Here is a 6,840-nt window from a genome sequence, read left to right on the forward strand (position 1 = left end):
GGCTGTGTACTCAGGGTGTGGTCTAAGATGTATGGGCCATAATGTTTAATGTTATGTGGGAACGAGCTCCATTTTGAAGTTAGGCATCCCGTTCTACTAATATCTTGCCGGTATTCGTTTTCGTTGGGCTTTCCAATCCTCATGGAGTCAAGCGACGGGGGGTTGCCCTGTCTTTTCTTCCGGTCGCCTCTAGATCATCGCCTGGTGCCCGCAATTCGATGGTCGAAATAATGATGTCTGGGAACGGGCGCCATTTTAAGGTCAGGCATCCCATTAATATGCTGTCGGAGTAGGTGCCTTGGTGACTTAGGGCTATCCCTATCCCCAGGGAGTCACGAGAGGGGGGGGAGGAGGGGGTGCCCTGTCCTTTCCGCTGGTCAGCACGCTGAAACATATCCAGGTGCAGGCTATTCGATGGTCGAACTAATGAGATCTGGAAACGGGCGCCATTTTAAGGTCAGGCGTCCCGTTTCGTTAATATGCTGTTGGAGTAGGTGACTTGGTGACTTAGGGCTGTCCCCACCCCCATGGAGTCACGAGAGGGGGGGGGTTGCCCTGTCCTTTCCGCTGGTCAGCGCGCTAAGCCTTATCCAAGAGCCCGGTGATGTAAGGTCGAATTTAGCTGAGAACAAGCGCCTTTTTGGGATCAGGTGTCCCGTTCCGGTAAAAGTCTAGGAGCGGTGGTCTTGTGAGTATCAATTTAACACCATAATACATCAATAGACAACTGAAAGGTGATTAGTCAACAATTGCGATGGGCCTTCCACTGCGCAACGATATGTCTCACTGTGTTTTCAAGAACTTTTGATCCTTTTGAGCTAGAAACTATTTGTTGTTCAAATCTGCAAATTATTCAGCAGATAATGGATCATGTGACAAATCTGCAATCATGTGGAATACCCTGCAGCTGAATAATTGCGTAATTCCAGTAGCCCTGCTTATTAACATAAAACACTGACAATGGCAACGTTTTACCTCTTCTTAAGTGAAAAAAATTGTCAAGTTTCACTAACACAACACTGATACAGAATTTGAAGGAGAAATTTCAATTATGTAAAGAAGATCACTGGCAACAATTCCATGGCAGCATTGGTAACATGTGCTGCCTCTCTCTTTCCTATTCTCAATCTCCTGATGTGCTCACAGAAGGCGGAGCTCGCTAATATAATTAGAAGACACACCCCATTTTGGGGCACAGGTACCTGTGCATTTTTTCTCTCCCAACAAATTATTTCATTTTGTCACATAAAAGACAAATGGACTATAGTCAGGACCACTGGAATTATGCTATTTTGCAGCTGCAGCATTTTGCGCATAAACATTTTAACTGCTGTACTTACATTTTTAAATTGGTACTAATGAGGTAAAAACCTTTTTCCAGACAGTGTTAAGGAGCAAAAGATGACAAAATAAGGCTACGACTCGTTACAGTGCAAAATGTAGTCAACCTTTCTGCTTAATTTAGTCCTTCCGTGTTGCATATTTCAGTGGCCCTGATTAGAGTGCGGCTTTTACTCCTCGGGTCCTAAACTGAGAAGGGTGAGGTGGAAAGAGGGGAAGACGAAGCAGAGGGATGGAAAGGTAATAGAGAGGAGGCTGAGGCAGGAAGGAGGATAGTCATAAAAAAGGAGGATGGTGAGAGGAATAGGAGGAGGGCGAGCTATAAAGACAGAGGAGGGTGAGAGGTGAGTGAGGGACAGAGAAGAGGGGGAGGAAGCTAGAGAAGGGTGAGGGAGAGAGAGAAGGGTGAGTTGGAGAGAAGGGTGAAGTGAAGTGAGAATAAGTTGACGCACAGTGAGAGGATGGCGCAGTCAGCAGAGACACAGTAGGATAAGGTGGAAAGAGAGGAGGGTGAAGAGAGCAAAACGTGAAGTGGAGAAAGAAGGGCACATCACGGACACAGGTGGATAAGGTGGAGAGAGAGAAGAATTACGTGAAAAGTGAGGTGGAAAAAAGGAGAGGATGAGTTGAGCAGGATATCAAGGTAAAGTGGAGAAAAAGAAGGGTGAAGGCGGGAGCAAGGTCGGTGAGACAGAGATGAAGGATGGTGAGGTGGAGAGAGTAGAAAAGATCAAGCCTATAGGTTTAAACCTTGAAAACAACTTGAAATATCCAATCTACATTAGTATGCAGAACCCACCAGTTGGTAGTGTATGCTCACACCCGCACAAGACCACCCAGAATGTGTACACAGAGCTCTCAGACACTTGGGAGTTGCTGGAAACCCCACTTATGCTTCTTCATGGCCCTCCCAGATCCCAAATCCTGGAACCGGGCCTGCATGTGATGCCTATTTTGTTTCAGAGATTTCTGGTCCTTCTTTTGTCAGGCACTGACCGGTTGCACCTTCCATGTATTCCAGAATGGAGGCTTCTGCTGAGAACTACATCTCCCAGAAGGGCTACAATGACTGGGAGGGGCCATGGTCTATATTAGCCAATGACACACGCCGAGCAGCGTGCGTAATTCTTGATTTGTTGGAGGATGTGTGACTGTGCGGTTGCATATACTCGGATTCTCCCCTTGGATACTTTTTGCTTCTAGAAGACTTCCTTGCCTAGGGATTCTTCTGACTTCAGCGGCAGACGGCTGTCTGTTCGCTCTTGCTGGGAGAACATTTGGTGTTCGTGAGCTGTTCTGGGTTCACGAGGAGACAGGGGTCAACGGCTTTCCTCGGTGGCAGACGGCGTCGGCCTGCTCTCACCGTGAGAGCATTGGGTGGCCATGATCTGATCAGGGTTCGGTGATGAAGAAGGATCCAGCGGCTGCTCTGATCCTTGTCCTGCTCTGGGTCCAGTGGCACTCACGTCAGGAGTTGATTAGGGGAACCGGCCCTTCCGCGAGTTGCAGAAACAAAGGTACCAAGGTACTGTGGTTGTTGCTTGTTTTTAGTAACCACTGATTCTTTTTGTATTGACCCAGGAATCACACCTGGGAGGAAGTAAGTGTGAAGTGCTGAATCGCTTTGGGTACAAACTGGTGGGTCACTCAGGGTACTCATCTGTGGCTTGTGGGGTGGGTATCCTGGTGCGCAGCACGCTACCCCTAGTTATTACAGACGAGACAGACAACGCAGGCTGCTTTGTGGCAGCTGTGGGTAAATGGGAGGGGTGCACACTTATGCTGTGCTTATGCTACATAGCACCGGGTTTCCATGCAGTGGTTTTCCCGAAGCTTAGTTCATTCCTTACGGACCTGCGTTTGGGTACTCTCATGCTTGGAGGAGACACAAACGTTGGGCCTGATTCACAGAACTAACTTAAGACAAAATCCTAAACTTACTACCATTTTGGTATTCACAGAAGGCACTTACTCATTTCAGTATTCACAGAAGTTAGTAGTCCTAACTTTAGGACTCCTAAATGCCTTCTGTGAATACCGAAAGTCTTAAAAATTTAATTTTTCTCAGTTTAGGAGTAGTAAAGTTAGGACTCCTAACGTTAGGACTCCTAAACTGAGAAAAATCCTAACTTTAAGACTTTCGGTATTCACAGAAGGCCTTTAGGAGTCCTAAAGTTAGGACTCCTAACTTCTGTGAATACCGAAATGAGTAAGTGCCTTCTGTGAATACCGAAATGAGTAAGTGCCTTCTGTGAATACCAAAATGGTAGTAAGTTTAGGATTTTGTCTTAAGTTAGTTCTGTGAATCGGGCCCGTGGTCATGAACCCTGCGCTGGATCGGTCTGGCTCTCATACCAGCCGCCAAGGAGAGTGTGGACTGGCAGACTTTGTTCTGGCAATGGGTGTTGTGGACTTGTGGCAAGCGTATAATCCATAGTTAAGGCAATATACTTATTACTCTGCCCGACACAACTTCTTTTCTAGGATCAACCACTTTTTTACTGGTAAGGACCAGGTGGGTGAGTTTTCTTAATCCCCAACATATGGCAAGGGGCATCTCAGATCATTCCCCGGCATGTGTCACGATTTAAGTCTCGCATTTCGATAGAGCAGCGTTCCTGAAAATTGATACCTGGCGTCTGCGGGACCCATCGCTCAGGGACAAGATCCGAGAGGGCTCTGAACTTTATTTCAAGGAGAACGTGGGCTCAGTAGACTCGCACATTAAGCTATGGGAGGCCTACAAGATGGTCCTGAGGGGGCCGACCAAGGCTCTCATTGGGGCCCAGAGGAAAGAGGAATCCCTGAGAAATCTCTCAGCTCGAGCAAGAAGTCCACCAGTTAGAAGTAGAGAATGCTGTAGCGACTAGTGCGGACCTGAGACCTTGACTAGCACTGAGGCAGAGGGACCTGAGGTCCCTGGCGGACTGCAAGGCAAAATCATCTGGTCTTGCAACGCAACACCGCTTGTACGATGTGGGGGACAAGGCATTGAAGCTCGTAGCCTGGCTGGAAAGGCGCGACATAGAGAGATCATGGGTGACTGGGGTTCATGATGGCATTGGGTCACTGAAAACCACAAGTCACGAAATAGGGACAGTCTTTGCTACACACTTTGAGCAAGTGTATGCACCGGTGTGCACAAGATCTGAAGAAGATTGTGGGGAACTGTTGAGGGTCTTCGCCCTGCCGTGTCTTGAAGCGCTAGACGCTGACCTTACGAGGGAAGATTTGGGGGGCCCCCTGGGTTCTCCTAAATCCCGGAAGGCGCAGGGCCCGAAAGGGCTCCCAGTGCAGCTTTATAAACTACAGGCCTCGGTCATAACACTACCATTGCGACGCATGTTGTTTGAGGCGCAAGGGCAGTTCCCCCTAGATCAGTGGGCGGCCACGATAGTGGTAATTTACAGAGCCGGGAAGCCGCCTGTTCAATGTTGCTCATACCGTCCTATCTCTCTTATCAATATGGAGGCCAAGGTGTTGGCCAAGGCCCTAGCGGATCGGTTAGTGTCTGTGATTGCGGAATTGATCCATGTGGACCAATCGGGCTTCATGCCCTGCAGAAGCACCAGGCACAATCTGCGGAGACTATATGGCAGAGCTTTCCAAACTGCGTGTCCCGACACAGTACTGTGTCGCCTGCAAATGGTGGGTGTGACGCGGGATGATACCAGTATAAAGGGCACTTAGCACATAACTGTTGGTAATTAAGAGGCATTTCTTTGAAAGAGTGTCTCGGAGTCTGCCGCAGAAGTGCAGACTCTGAGACACTGCTCTATGGGGGCTGGGTGAGTCACAACAAATCCTCATTAACAAGTAAATGGTCTTTTAACGACCTGCGAAGTACTCGGTGCGGCTGAGTGTGTGCCCAGGAAGCTGGGGTGAGGTGAGAGAGGGTGGCGGGCAGAGGGTGGCGGGCAGAGGGTGGCGGGCAGAGGGTGGCGGGCAGAGGGTGACGGGCAGATGGTGATGGGCAGAGGGTGAGAGACAGAGAGAGAGAGACAGAGAGAGAGAGAGAGAGAGACAGATAGAGACGGAGGGAGAGACAGAGGGACGGAGACAGAGGGACGGAGACAGAGGGACGGAGACAGAGGGACGGAGACAGAGGGACGGAGACAGAGGGACGGAGACAGAGGGACGGAGACAGAGAGGGAGACAGAGAGGGAGACAGAGAGGGAGACAGAGAGGGAGACAGAGAGGGAGACAGAGAGGGAGACAGAGAGGGGGAGGGAGGGAGACAGACAGAGGGAGACAGAGGGAGGGAGAGAGATAGAGAGAGAGAGAGACAGAGAGAGAGAGAGACAGAGAGAGGGAGAAAGAGGGTGGGACGGAGACGGAGACAGAGGGACGGAGACAGAAGAAGACAGAGAGGGAGACAGAGGGACGGAGACAGAAGAAGACAGAGAGGGAGACAGAGGAAGACATAGAGGGAGACAGACAGGGGGACAGAGGGAGACAGAGGGAGGGAGACAGAGGGAGGGAGAGAGACAGAGGGAGGGAGAGAGACAGAGAGAGAGAGACAGAGACAGAGAGAGGGAGAAAGAGGGTGGGACAGAGACGGAGACAGAGGGACGGAGACAGAGGGACGGAGACAGAAGAAGACAGAGAGGGAGAAAGAGGGACGGAGACAGAAGAAGACAGAGAGGGAGACAGAGGAAGACATAGAGGGAGACAGACAGGGGGACGGAGGGAGACAGAGGGTGGGAGACAGAGGGAGGGAGACAGAGGGAGGGCGAAAGAGGGAGAGGGCGTCAGAGAGAGAGAGAGAGAGAGAGAGGGAGACCGAGAGAGAGGGAGACACACAAAGGGAGACAGAGACAGAGAGAGAGAGGGAGCGCGACAGAGGGAGGGCGACAGAGGGAGGGCGACAGAGGGAGGGCGACAGAGGGAGGGGGGCAGAGGGAGGGGGGCAGAGGGAGGGGGACAGAGGGAGTGGGACAGACAAGAGGGAGACAGACAGAGGGAGTGGGACAGACAAGAGGGAGGGAGACCGAGGGGGAGAGAAAGAGAGAGAGAGAGGGAGGGAGAGAGAGGGAGACAGACAGAGGGAGACAGAGAGAAAGAGAAAGAAATAGAGAGAGGGAGACAGAGGGACGGAGACAGAGGGACGGAGACAGAGGGACGGAGACAGAGGGACGGAGACAGAGGGACGGAGACAGAAGACGGAGACAGAAGACGGAGACAGAAGACGGAGACAGAGGGACGGAGACAGAGGGTGACAGACAGAGGGAGGGAGACAGAGGGAGGGAGGGAGACAGAGGGAGACAGACAGAGGGAGGAGGGCGACAGAGCGATGGAGACAGAGCGATGGAGACAGAGCGATGGAGACAGATGGAGGGAGACAGATGGGGGAGACAGAGGGAGGGGGGCAGAGGGAGGGGGACAGAGTTAGGGGGACAGACAAGAGGGAGGGAGACAGAGGGTGAGAGAGGGAGGGAGACAGAGAGGGAGGGAGGGAGACAGGGAGGGAGAGAGGGAGACAGAGAGAGAGGGAGACAG

This window comes from Lissotriton vulgaris, unplaced genomic scaffold (genome assembly GCF_964263255.1).
Source record: "Lissotriton vulgaris unplaced genomic scaffold, aLisVul1.2 SCAFFOLD_1804, whole genome shotgun sequence".
Classification (NCBI taxonomy): domain Eukaryota; kingdom Metazoa; phylum Chordata; class Amphibia; order Caudata; family Salamandridae; genus Lissotriton; species Lissotriton vulgaris.